The sequence below is a fragment of the Cupressus sempervirens genome, chromosome 8 (genome assembly GCF_028749045.1).
Source record: "Cupressus sempervirens isolate cs-2001-9-10 chromosome 8, ASM2874904v1, whole genome shotgun sequence".
Lineage (NCBI taxonomy): Eukaryota > Viridiplantae > Streptophyta > Pinopsida > Cupressales > Cupressaceae > Cupressus > Cupressus sempervirens.
The window spans coordinates 63,404,222-63,418,499 of record NC_143125.1 but is presented as its reverse complement, the minus strand read 5'-3'; the positions used below and the strand labels follow the sequence as shown (position 1 = coordinate 63,418,499).

The following is a 14,278-nucleotide window of genomic DNA, read 5'->3' as shown; positions in this document are numbered from 1 at the left end:
AAGAGAGCAAATGATAGACTAAAGGGGTATCATATACATATCATTTATTAAAACTTAGCAAATACAAAATGAGTAAGGAAATGTTCAAAAGGGGGACATTACAATTGGTATCAGACCCTGGATCTTGCCATCCTGTGAAGTTAGTAAGTTAAAAACAAAGTAAATTCGTGGCATGTCTACATGGCTGAACAGGCATAGGAGCTGAAGCGAACTTTAGTGGAATTTATAGATTATGCCTTGCAATTGGCAAGGGTTCATTACAAATGTCCACACGAGTTCAAATTTTGCTATGCTCATTTTTGGGATTTAAGTTTACAAAGACCATTCTCTTAGGGTAGTTAAGCGAATAATGAAGTCTAAAGAGAGACAACCTTGGCATCAGCAAAAATGGATTGGGAGGAAGACGTTGAAGGGAATGACGTTGGCAATGTAAATGGCAGGAGTGTAATAAGTAGTGAGAAAATGGACATGGAGACATACACCTCCCTTTACAGTGGGAAAACAAAGATAATGCGGTTGATGTTCATAGCAGACATATGTGGAAATGAGAGCATGGGGTTGGAAACCCTATGGATGGCTTATCATCAGGCTAAGAAGGGCAAAAAAATGGCACTACTAAAGGATGTTTTGCACAAGCTCGAGGCTAGGTTTGGCCCCTCTTCTCAGTTCTGCATCGCCAATGAGCACGACTAGATTGATGCCATCGAACACCGTGCTCAACTCTGCAAGGAAAAGCTTGAGAATGAACTCAATGGGTATAAGACAAACCCAATAAAGGAGAGCATTTCGATGGGATACAATGATTTTGGGGACTTCTTTTATGCACATGGGATGCTGGGAGAAGCTTTTAAGAACTATGTAAGGACTCGTGATTACTATACCACTTCGAAGCATATAATCTAGATGTGCCTCAACGTGATCCTGGTGAGCATCGAGATGGGGCAATTCATGCATGTCTCCAGCTACGTAACCAAGGCTGAGAAGACTCAGACACAAGCCCCTAATCTCCAAGATGGTTTCCTCCTTGCAAAGCTCAAATGTGCTACTAGACTTGCCCATCTCCATGCCTCCAAGTACAAGCTAGCTGCTCGCAAGTTTGTGGAGACAAGCTTTGAACTTGGAAATAATTATAAAGAGGTTATTGCCCCACAAGATGTTGCCACATATGGAGCACTCTGTGCACTCGCATCATTTGATCGATCAAAACTTAAGCAATCAAGTGTGGAAGTTGGTGAGATCAGAAATGACAATGAGCATAAAAAATTAGACCCTTCCAAAGTGAGTAATGTATAATCAATGGCTTGGTTAAGTATTTACTGTTACTGCTGATACTTCAAGGCTGTAAAGTTATTCAGAAGGAAATTCAATAATTTGGCAATGAGAAAATGCTACTACAAGGAACCACAGAGTAATAATGAAGGCATCAAAGGAGAGACTTTTGATTTAACATACAAATCTAGTTATAATGTGTTCTCAAAACAATTACAATTATTCAATATTGAGATTTTTCCAAAGTGCACAATGTGCATCAAACTCTCAATGACCATTCATGTTGTGCTAGCAATAAAATTAGTAGACTGATAAGTGTAAAGTACATGAGAAAAAGGGATATTGATTCAAAGGGAGTTTGACACTTCCAAGGTAAAAGAGCCTAAAATTTCATTAGAGGCAAGCTCATAAAGAAAGGGAAATACACAAGGGAAAATCATTAGTGCAAAAGTATTTCAGAACATCTCCATGATCGACCTATTCTCCCAAGCGCTTAATTCACATGGAAGTGGGGAACTATTCAGCAAAGGTGGTTGAATCTATAAGGATCTTTAAGGTAGTTAAGAATAAATAATGGCTAAATATCCTATAATCACCACTTCAACACATAAAGGTAATGAGGTAAGGTATATATTTTGTGCATACATTGTTATGAAATAATGGATAGTATCTTTCTTATTACTGACACATTTTGTTATTGTGAAGAATATTGAATAGTCTATCAATGATTCTAATTACAAAAAAATGAAATCAAAATATATGAAAAATGAAATGAAAAATATATATGAAAAATGAAGAATGAAATATAATATTGAATTAAGGGATAGAGAGTGTAGTTGATTTTGCATAAACAAGACCATCCTAGTATTCTAATAACAATAGACAATGGAAAAAGAAAGAATTTTACCAATTATGATAGAAGGGAAAGCCATGTGACTAGATAGTACATAGGGGTCTATTTTCTCATCCACATCATGATCTCTTAAGATAGGGAGTGGGTGGAGGGAGAGGCAGAGTAAATTCGAGCACCTGACGGATATCCTTCAGGGAACCGCTTGTAGCTTGCTTCACGCGCCCTTTGCACCGTCAATCTACCATCTCAAGATGATCATAATAAGGAGAGAGAAAGATTCCTATTCATTAGATTAACATTCATTTTCTCATCCACATCATGATCTCTTAAGATAGGGAGTGGGTGGAGGGAGTGGCGGAGTAAATTCGAGCACCTGACGGATATCCTCCAAGGAACCGCTTGTAGCTTGTTTCACGTGCCCTTTGCACCATCAATCTACCATCTCAAGATGATCGTAATAAGGAGAGAGAAAAAATTCCTATGTCAAATAATTATGTTCATTAGATTAATCTTCCCAACCACATTATGATATCCTAAGGTAGGGAGTGGGTGGAGGGAGAGGCAGAGTAAATTCGAGCACATGATGGATATCCTCTAGGGAACCACTTGTAGCTTGTTTCACACGCCCTTTGCATCGTAAATCTACCATCTCAAGATGATCATAATAAGAAGGGAAGGAATCATCACAAGAATCGTCTTTCCTTACTCTACTTCATTGTGAAAATCAGCAAGGAGTGTATGATGTGTCTGCATTGTGTATGCTTTGTGCCTTCATGCATCATGTGTCTACATCATGTATACTTTGTGTCTTCATGCATTAATGTATCTTCTTCGTGTATGCAAGCACTCAGATATTTACTTCATGCATTATGACATTAACTACATGCATACCTTATGTATTCTTTCATTCCAATGTATAACTTGTATATTGAATTCACAATAAAGGTTTAGTGTAAACAATCATTGCTTGAGGACAAGCAATTTGTGGAAGGGCGGACTTGTCATGAGCCCAAATTTAAGGATATATGAATATTCGAGTAACATATTATACAACGATAATAATTAAGAATAATAATATTATAATCCATTATAATAGTGATATATTTGATAATATAAAACAATATATAAGATTATAGCATAATTACAATGTAAAATATTATATTAAATTAAAATAAGTAATTTGATTATAAATGATATCAAACACTAATAATAATTTTATAATGCACCTACATTATAATATAATTGAGCATTACATATTATTATAAATAATATAGCAAGAAATATATATGAATAATGATATTACTAATATAATATATATATATGTGTTATATGTTATAATTACATTATAAATCTATAGTTGATAGTATATCTAACTATTATCACATTGATAACTAAGGGTAATGAATTGATTAACTAATTTAATATAACAATGTACTATATTATGATCTAATAATATATAATCAGTTAACATTAAGAGGTCATTATACTAATAGCTATTAGACAAAATAATTGTCAAGGAGAGGTGCCCGTTGCTTAAAGAAAGGATGCATCATTATTAATAGGTGTATTCTTGTAAGAATGATTGTGAATCTATCGCATCATTTGTAGATTATTCATCGACCTCCAATATAATATTAAATGAGTTGGTATTTGAAATCAAACAAGTCGACATTTCATTGATTAGAATGATTCTTCAATATTACATAATTATATTAAATATATTAATATCATGCCATTGTATATACGTATCTTAATACATCCATATTACCCTATTCTTATATCATACTTTAAGAAGGAATCCTATACTTGGATAAAATATAATAATAGTTCATATGCTATTATCGATTGTTCACAAAAGAAATAATATTGATAAACTATATGAATAAATATTAGTTATTATTCATAATCATAGTAAATATAAACATTATTAATAATATACGTTAATGAATAAATGAATTATATAATATATACCTAGTCGATAGTAATTGTATTACATATATAAATAAATATTATAATAAAAGATTATAATATATTTAATCTATGTAATATTAATAACTAATAATGATAAATTGATTAATTAATCGATATAATAAGGATACAAGAATTTATATATATATATATATATATAATAAAGGATGATAATAATGGTGACAACATTATTATGTCTTATAGATGGCTTATATTATCCATAAACCCAAGGGATACACTACAAATATGGAAGTTTAAATAATTAATAAATGTTATACATATATAATATATATTAATGTATATTATTAAATATATGCTAATAATCATTAGTAAACCCTAACCTTAACAATTAGTTAATTATTTGAAGGGTTGCAACCATATATGACCATTCACTTGTAATAGCATATATAAGAGAGCAAATGGAAGACTAAAGGGGTATCATATACATATCATTTATTAAAACTTAGCAAATACGGAATGAGTAAGGAAATGTCCAAAAGGGGGACATTACATCATTTATATTTAATAATTATACAAATTGGATTTTTGCTTCATATAGATCTAAACTAAATTTTCACACTATTTACACTTATTGCTCATTCTAGATAAACTTTTTCATTTGTTCTTTAATATTGGCTAGCTGTGGAGGTTAAAAGACCAAAATAAAGCTTGATTATTCTTAAGAAGCTCTTAAACACCTCATCCTTCATCATCTTAGCTAACACGTTTTGAATATTACAAACATATGAAAGTTTATTTATATATTCTCATATTTTGTTTATCTTTTTATTATTTATCTTTTTGTAATCTTTTATATAATTTTTATAAATATTCATATACTTGTTACAAATTTTTACATTATCTACTATAAATAGAGAGAACATAAAAAATTGTATGAAATCTTGTATTTTCTAATTATTTTAGATGAGAATACATGCATATAGACTACAAAATATAAATTAGACTATCTTGCATTGTATGAAAATCTACAAATCATGGTTACACCCTTGACAAGGAGCTTTGACTTTGGTAATCATATCATTTATATTTTTTTCTTCTTATAAGAAAAAAATCCTATATCTTATTTCATAATATAGTAACTTATTTTCTATAGTTTTAAATTTCTAATGCACTTCTTTTTCATCTTTGACTTAGCTTAAGTTGCATTGCATGAAAATCTACAAATTATGCTAACACCCTTGACAAAGAGCTTTGACTTTGATAATCATATTATTTATATTTTATTCTTCTTAGAAGAAAAAAAATCCATATTTTATTTCATACTATAGTAAGTGTATTTTCTATAGTTTTGAATTTCTAATGCACTACTTTTTCATCTTTCACTTATCTTAAGTCTACAAATGAAAAGTTTAGGATTTTTTGTTTACAAAGGTAGAGTTCAAGATTGTAAAAAGATAAATAAAATCAATATATAATCTTATATAATGAGTAGTATTATTATGTCAAATATTTAGGCTAAAGAAATGTCAGCATTACATTTTGATGAACCCAAAATTATTAATTTTATCTTTGTTTTTCATTCACACATTACATTTTGGTGAACCTAGAACAAGTATTGTTGAAGTTGATGAAAGATCAATACCTCAACTCCCAATAATTGCTTGCATGCAAACACCTATCACAAAAAGAGAGAAGCAAAAGTTATGGAGGTTGAAAATCTCAGATCCACAATGGATGAGACATTCTTAATGTGCAAAAAAGAATTGCAAATTGTATTGAATGAATTAGTAAATTACAATGAGTGACCAATCCTTATAAAAGGAAATACAAAATCCTAAAAGGTAAAACCTAGGCTGCAATATAATAATTAATAAAAGAAATAATTATTAAATGCCTAAAGTTTAGCTTAAGTAGAATAGAGTTAATTAGAAAATATCTAATTACTTTAACACGCCTCCCTTAAGATAAACTTAGGGAGTAGCTAAAAACCTAGAAACTACTAATGAAAGTAGATTAGGGTCCTAGCAAACGAGGCGTGATGAGGTACTTAAGCACAACCAAATATCTGAAAAGATGAGAAATAAAGAAAATTGCATTGGAAAATTAATCCTACTCCAAAAGGAGATGGAAAGAATGTTGAAAGAACTAGTGAAGGACTGAAGAAGCCTCCAAACTAGGGAATGTCCCAAAAGATAGAAACAAAATGATGATCATGAAGAACACCATTGAAACATCTAGAAGCTGCAAAGCATTGTCAAAGGTAACTGATGGTCTAAATAACCTCCACTAAAATAGAACCCGACTAGATAGAGAAGACTATAATCTACATGCATGCTCTCATAATACACTACTCGAATCAGAAGATACATAAAGGAAAACAATTAAACTCAAAGATACAGATGACATGCAACACCAAAGCTTGAAGATTTGATCAATCAAACATGGAAGGTTGAAACCAAAGTAGGAATGAAAAGAAGAGTGTCTATATGGTAGATTATCTATCTCACAGAAATGCATAGGTACCTAGCCTCTACATCCTCCTAGCACATAGGAAAAAATATTGAATAGCTCCCTCCATCGAACATTTTTTGTTCTTCATCTTCATGTTCTTTGGCATCCCGATGATGGATCATGTAGTATGATCCAAAACGTTGATGGTAAAAAATTGCACACAATCTAATCCAAAAATCACAACTCATGTTAATGGATTGTGGAAATCTTATAGATCTGACTATTACTATTGTAAACATTGCAAATTGAACCCCATTCTCTACATTAGAGATAATTTTATGTATGTAGTTACAACATAATTACTACTTTACTCCAACTTTTTGATTTTGTGTGCTTCATCCTTCTAAAGCTCACTAATAACACTATAAAAAATGCACCTCATAGATAAATTAAACACCTCTCGAAGAACCATCAACCACAACTTCTATCCATTCTACCATCTAGTTGTATATGATATAAAAGATGTGTGCATTCATTTATTTCAATATCTAACCAACTTTGGCATTATCTAGGTAGAGGGTCTAAATGATAGAGGTAATAATTATATTGCTAAGCCAAATCAAAATCTTCAAATCTATGTTAATTCATTCCCACATTGTAATTCTTTGAACTTCATTAATCCTACTTCACTTGATCATTTTTTGGATACATTATCTCTTCTTTGTCACTGTATCTCTCTATAAGGGCATAATGGATTTTGTATCCCCATTTTCTTGGGTAAAAATTATATATAAGTCATACATATTCTTCTCTCTCACCTATGTGCCCATGGTCATATAGGCACATACAATTTGGTCTTGTATACATCAATATGTAGGTAAACCTAAAAGTAATTCATTGTGTAATAGTTTTCCAATTCAACAAGGTGAATATAGTCACATAGGAGTTCCTATATGTCCACCAACTAAATAAAGACATATATTTTATCTACTTGACATTTCTATGTGCACATGCATTATATCCTTTCCATTTCAACTATGGGTTAAGTTGCACTTTCTGTATAAGTGTTATTAAAACTGATGTGATTTTTATATTGAATAACATTTTCATCATATCAAGGGTCATTTGAATGGCCTATTTTTATGTGATTCATTAGGCTCATTATCCATGAATTTATGAAATTTATAATGATGATACACAATACATAGTCTTTCTCATGGCCAGTTTTAGTTACTAGTCATTTAGACAACTTCTCATGTGATTATTTTAGGTTTACCCTTTATGGCCCCCTTTGACCTGAAGTTTTAATTTTGTTTTAAAAATTTTCATATACCAAATTTCTTCTCTTATTAATGGTTCTAATTCATGTCCCCCTAAGAAGATGAGGAAATTGACCTTAGTTGAATGATCCTCCTCCTCCTACACATAAGCATGGACTCAATAGAACTATTGACTAGATTATATACCATCAATAACATGGAATTTCTTGTGGTATTTTAAATCAACCTCCATTTAGCCCTCTACCTTTTCTCTTTTCCTTCTAGCATTCCCCAAGAGCTTGTGGAGAAAGAAACCAAGAGCATGCAATTAGTTTTGGACGTTTCCACTTGCCTCCCTTTTCACAAATACTTGACCAAACTTTATCTTCTAATTCTCTTAGCTAACCTAATATATATGTGATATTTACTATTGTCACTTGATCATGTTGACATTTATACACATTGTTGTATTTTTATATGCATGTTATTTAGGAGAGAGGGCCCATTAAATTCACACCCTAACTTTGTGATTCTCAAAATCCTATGTAGATAATTTCATATTACTCTAAATTATGTGTTTGTAATTTACCAATCAAGTCTCCTACTTAAAATATAGTTTCAAGTCCACAAGGTCAAAAATAGTATGCCAAATCAACATGTGTGCCAATTCACAAGGTCTTAGTATGCTAATAAGACCGATTGGTGTGACTAAGTCATGCTTAATGGTGTGCTAATATGGCATCACATCAGTGGTTAGTTGTTTACATTTCGAGGAATCTATTTGGGGATAAGCTTTAACATGGCATTGTTAGTGCACCATTATAGGGTCATTTATTGGTACCCTTGTCACCTATTGGTCCATCTCTCCTAGTAAAACATAAATATCATATTTATTTTTGATTGTTGATAGCTATAGAAATTTGAAAGAGAAAAATAGAAACATCCTTAAGATAAGTGCATCCCTAATAACCTCCACATATCCCTCTACCATTTCTCTTTTCCTTCTAGAAGTCCACAAGAACTTATGGAGAAAAGACCCCAAAATGTCTAAGCAATTTTGGACTCATCCACTTGTCCTCCCCTACTCTCACAAAAGCTAACCACTATAGGGTCTATTTTGTCCACCTACTATAACATGTATTGGTACCCCTATCACCTATTGGTCCCTCTCCCATAGTATAACATATATTTCATTTATTCGTGATCGTTGACTACTCTTGTTAGACCAAACTATATACTAGTACATGAATTACCTTTCTTTTTAAGGCAATTGTTGAAAATATTGAAAGGAAACACATATCTTGGGTTAGACTTCTACTGTGAGTTGATTTAGGAGACTTGTGGGATGAAAATGATACAAGGGGGATGGAAACTTTATACCTTCTCTTGAATGGGTGTAGAAAAGATGAACTTTGGGAATGGAAAACCAATAAGACTCTTTTTGGTTTGCTAGTCACACTAGTGGTCCTCTATGGTTGTGAGGCTTAAGGTAGAAGCATGCCAAACTATAATTGGAGACAACTAAAGAGAATTCAGAAGCACCTAATAATAAGCAATCTCAAAGTCAAAAACACCACTTCCATATGAAATCATTTTTACAAGAGAAGTTAAATTTCCTTTACAGATGTTGCTGAATATCCGGCCAATAAATTATTTAAAAAAGGTTAAAAACATGGATAACCAACAATGGCCCAAAATTGTCATGCAAGAGGGTCTTGAATGTAGAAAGAAAACATGGATGAAGCAAAATAAAAAATGGTAGAACAAACAAAGCATCATGTTACATGAATAACCTAGTACCGGTGAGGAAATTTAAAAAATGAGATGAAAAAAGTTAGGACTGCAATGTGAACTATTCATGTTATTAAAAATGAAATGTATCTATCAAAGAGTTTAATCCAACTTGTGGACATAGGTAAAATGTGTATTTAGGGGCAATTATTAAAGGAAAACAAGATTGTTAGTTGCATAATGAATGATAGGATCACATCATCTTAGATTTGAGATGGGTAGGTGGGAGAGGCTCAAAGAAGTCTAGGATGAAAGAAGTTGCATATTTGCATATTCTACAATAAGGGTACATGGGTCGAAACGAAACTTTATCAATGAATGTGTTTCCTAAAAAGATATTTACTCATACTATATAGACAACTTAAATATTAATAAAATGTACCATTTGTTTAATAAAAATAAGATCGATATGACTATTAGTTTACTGACCAAGATTTATAGGAAAAAAGTATAAATATTATTTCACAATATTATTCATTAATTCGTTAGACTATTCAATCTCATAGACATCATTTAAATCTTCCACTCCATTTTATTTAACATGCTCTTAAAATAACCTCCAAATTCCTCTTTCTCCATGCTAAGAACACATAAATTTGATTGTATTCTTCCAATTGTTTTTCGATTCTTGTTTTTGCATTTTAAAATACTTTGATATGTTATACAATTCTGTGTGCCTTGTCACTCGTGCATCGGAAGTCCAACGGTTCGTGCATTTGTGATATGCAACAATTTTGAATAACAATACGCGTAAATAGCACCGACGATTTCTCATGATGGCACGCGGTTCCGCACAGTGAACACGCGCTTTAACTCACATTATTCAGGCTCTTCGCCCACGGTTAAAAGGCCAAAATATGTCATCTTTTTCGTGTGGCTCGAGATGTGTGGGCCGGCTCCTAAATAATGGTACTAACGACTACTCCTATTGCTCCTCATTCATTGGCTATATAGGTAGACTCCTGGCAAGGTCTAAACAATATCTTAACAAGGGGGGTGCTTTTTTCAAACCCTTTTAATCTTTCACGTGTTGGTTATTTACTCAATATTCTTTCTATGAACCCTCACAATGGGTATGGCTAAATAGCCAACTAAAGTGGAAAAGATATAATGAAAGTTTGAAAAAACAAGAGCTTTGGAAGAGCTAGAGTCACTGCCTTTTGTACAAAAGAGAAGATTGATTTTTATCTTTTTAGTTATAGCGTAGTGATTCAAAGCTAGAAGAATCTGGATCACTGATAGGGTTTCTTGAATATGTTTGAATGCTTTCCCGTCGCTTGGATGTTCTTCCAATTACACTCCTAGAAAAGGTTCATTTGAGATGACACCTTAAGATTCACGCATCTTCCTATTTAATAGTAAAATTTAGCAATACATACCCAAAGATATATATCTGTATACATATGCAGCCATTTACAAATGTACATGTGATCATATATACTCATTGTATATATACACCACATCATAAGATGCAAATGAGGTGTATCAGGTACCATTTCAACCACAACAGGTAATCCCAACGCAATAGTATGGTGTGGTTCATCTCAAAGTTATGGTCTATGTAGGTACTCAAGCTGCGATATGACCGTATTTCTTGGGTACTGAGATCAACAGAGTTTGTTTCTTCCATCCAATCCAAATTCATGTCGACAATCACCATGTGGTATCATTAAAATGGTTGGTATGGTTTTAGGCATAATAAGACAAGTCAGAACTTGCTCAATTGGCGGGATGTTGACTTTGATAGGTCATCACTCCAATAGCCAAAAATAATCCATATTACTGCTCAACATTACTACAATCCTCTTGTAGTATAGAGTGCTTCCATTTTGGAATTCTCTACAAAATATGTAATTCTTATTGTGGTCACTATTCTTTGCTGTTAGAAATAAATATTTAATTGAGAGGTCACAAGATCACGATTTCTCAAGCTTATTTCATTTTCAGCACTTCATCATGTAAGAAATCTAAATAAAATAAATTGTAAACCAAAACAAAATAAAACATAAGACTATCTGTTGGCCTTCAAACTTCGAACTGATTAAAATTATTTTTCCCAAGGTTGAGCTCCAATATTATGAAATGATTTTAAAAATAAAATAAAAAATATCATGTTATAATTAATTAATAGTGTTATTATTTTTTAATTATAATTGATCGATATAAAAGAATATTTCATAGTTGAAGTGAAATTTGTAAATATTGTATTTCAATTAATTATTAATCAATATCAAATAAATTTTTTATTATAACCATTTTTAGTAAAATTAAGTTTTTTATTTTATATCTTTTATTAAAAAAAAATATAAGTAATAAAAATAATTTGAGTATTATAAAATGTACAAATTCTAAATTGATTTTCATTTCTAATATTATTTTAAATTAATCTTTTTTTTCATTTATATACATAAGTTTAAATTTTTTATTTTAAAAAGTTTAAATAAATAATTGTCTTAGTATTTTGTGGATTTGAATTCACATTTTGAAAAAAAATAAAAAAATCTTAATATCTTTAAGTTAAGATGGAAAGATTTTGTTATTGAATCTTTAATTTTAAAAAGTTTAGTTAAATAATTGTCTTAGCTTTCTATGGATTTGAATTCACATTTTGAAAAAAAAAATCAAAAAAGCAAAAACAAAAAACAAAAAAATAATATCTTTAAGTTAAGATAGAGATAATAATACATAATAATGCTACATGTTTGTAGAGATTTGATGGGACATGGGACATATTACAGAATCCAATGTTATTGTTGCTTTGTTTGACATTATTATATTTATTATTGTGATTTCAGTTGTTGGTGAAGCCACAAAACTTTTTTTTGCATTAGCTCCCCTCAATAAATCTATACAATACCTTAATTTAGGCTCGCTTAAAAACATATAATAACACTTCTTTTTCTCTTCAAATATAAAACGAAAGATCTGTCATTAAAAAAAAATCTCATGACACTTAGGGGTGATCAGCAAAATCCACACAAGGCCCACATCAAACATTTTTTTTTGAAAAAAATGGTAACAATGTGAACTGACACCCTAAAATGGATCCGCTTCTTGCAAGATCTACTACATCGAGTTTCCAATCTCACTGCCAAAATCTGGAGTAGCTTAATCATCGCCATGTATTCATTCCAACAGCAAATTAATCATGGCCAAGTAAAGTCCATCTCAATCACCATAAAGTCTCTAAACTTGACATGCTACCCTCGTGCACACAAATTTTTAAGAAGCTTCTAGAATTTAATTTTTAGAAATTTTGGAATCAATAAATCAAATTTACCCTTGAGAAAAATGGGTTCAACCAATCAAAATTAAAGAATTAAAGTTTAAAAATTATTTTAAAAACAAGAGCTCTTGGAGAGCTTGAGTCCCTGCCTAATGCAAAGTTTGAAATTGATTTAATTTAATATATATTTAATTTCGTTTTGGAGGAATGAAAAAAAAAACATCAATCCAAATTGATTTAATTTAATATATAAAGATTGAATCTTACTTTGCACAAATTAAAGAGTTTAGATTTGCAATCTAGTTATGTACTATATATTATGACTTCTTGTATTAACGAAAATTTAAAGTCAATACAATGTAGATGCATACATTAAATTAAAAGTTTAATGTAATTTATTAAATAGTAAAAATAGAAATTAGAATAATAAAAATAAATTTTGTAAAGAGTAAATTTATTAAATAATAATGAAAGTAAAAATTATATAAAAAATAAATTTCTTTTAATAGAAAAACTTATACTATTTGCACTATTTATTTTTAAAATAATTATGTTTATTTCAAAATAGTAACCCTTTTTTTTTTTTTTTTGTAATAATTAAGATTTTTTTTTATAACAAAAAAATGAATTCAAACGTTTGAATTTTTGAATTTAAAATCATATTATCCTAAACAATTTTTAAATTGAAATGAATAATTTATTTTATTAATTTTTATTAAATCAATATTAAATATTAATAATGTGTTTCATAAGATACAAATGAATTTAAAAAAGAAATTGCATCTCATAGTGGGTAAGGTATGGTGAGTAGGCGAATAATCAAAATGCATATTTCTTTATTTGAAATTATTTAATCCTTCTTTCTCTTGGCAATGATAAGCAGCCAAAAAAATTCAACATATTTGGGGGAAAAAAACTAAAAAAATAGCCCACTCGGACCCTAGGTAAGAATAATAAAATCTCCCTCCACCTAGATCGAAAACAAATACATTTCTTTTCACGCCTGCGGATGCATGAAAGCCATAATAGATTGCAACTGCAGTGGACACGTTGCCCTTGTTTGGGGACATTTATTACAATGTTATTGCTAGCCCCTTTTTCGCTTTTTTTCTATTTGAAAATTTCATTTTTCACCCAGGAAATTGGTTTACGACCAATCGCATTTCAGAAATTAAATGTTTTAAATGAATTAAATAATATTATGCTTGAAACCTTAGTTTAAAACTATATATTATGTGATCAAAAAATTAATGCACCGGAGAGGGGGGGTCAATTGGGAACATTAGTTCCCTGCCTTATAAGGCAGGGACTAATAAACCATTCTTCAAACTTTAGAATAGGATGAGCTTGCTTATAAAAATTAATTATTGGACCACAACTTAAAACATTAGTACCTTGCCTTATGGATAAGGCAGGGACTAATTATTGAGTGTCCTTTTTAACTGGAAGGTTCAAATCTAGTGGAGACATGGGCTACCAACCAATAAATGCCACCACTAA

General features: G+C 30.7%; 1 pseudogene; it reads left to right on the top strand.

Moving 5' to 3' along the window:
• Positions 1 to 387: 387 nt before the first annotated feature.
• On the top strand, positions 388 to 10,459 carry LOC149541622 (COP9 signalosome complex subunit 1 pseudogene; annotated as a pseudogene).
• Positions 10,460 to 14,278: the final 3,819 nt, after the last annotated feature.